At 61.8% G+C, this 448-nt stretch overlaps 1 protein-coding gene across 1 annotated transcript in view; it reads right to left on the bottom strand.

The window, feature by feature from the left end:
- Nucleotides 1–448, bottom strand: part of LOC104080832 (SH2B adapter protein 2-like) — a gene marked incomplete at both ends in the record, with an annotated part of 13,333 nt that overhangs the window by 3,554 nt on the left and 9,331 nt on the right.

The following is a 448-nucleotide window of genomic DNA, read 5'->3' as shown; positions in this document are numbered from 1 at the left end:
AGGGCTGCCGGTGGCTTCTGCAGCAGCTCGAGGCAAGCACGGCCGCGGCGCTCGGCTCCGGCTGGAAAATCGGCACCGAAACACGCACTGGGAGAAAAAGGGCTGTGTTTTCCAGCCTCGCCTCCGTCAGCAGCCCAGCCTCAGCATCGCTTCTTGAATTATACATTTCAAAAAGCAGCAAAAGGAGCTGAAGGAGCACAGATCTGGAGACCATTAGTGCATCCTCCCTGCGACACGCAGCCTCTGCCGTGACCAGCCCTGCAGCCCCCGAACTGCATCTCTCCGGCAGAAGGGGGCAAAGGCAGCCCGGCAGCAGCTGGAGCCTCTCCAAGCTCCTGTTCCAGGTTTGCTTGGCACCTTGTTTTTCCAAAATTGTGCCAAGAAGGGCAGCACCGGGGTTTCCCCGGAGCCCGGGGAGCGCCTGATCCTGCCTCCCCGGGGCTGGGCC

The sequence above is a fragment of the Fulmarus glacialis genome, unplaced genomic scaffold (genome assembly GCF_000690835.1).
Source record: "Fulmarus glacialis isolate BGI_N327 unplaced genomic scaffold, ASM69083v1 scaffold25078, whole genome shotgun sequence".
Classification (NCBI taxonomy): domain Eukaryota; kingdom Metazoa; phylum Chordata; class Aves; order Procellariiformes; family Procellariidae; genus Fulmarus; species Fulmarus glacialis.
This window is presented reverse-complemented; position numbering and strand designations above follow the sequence as displayed.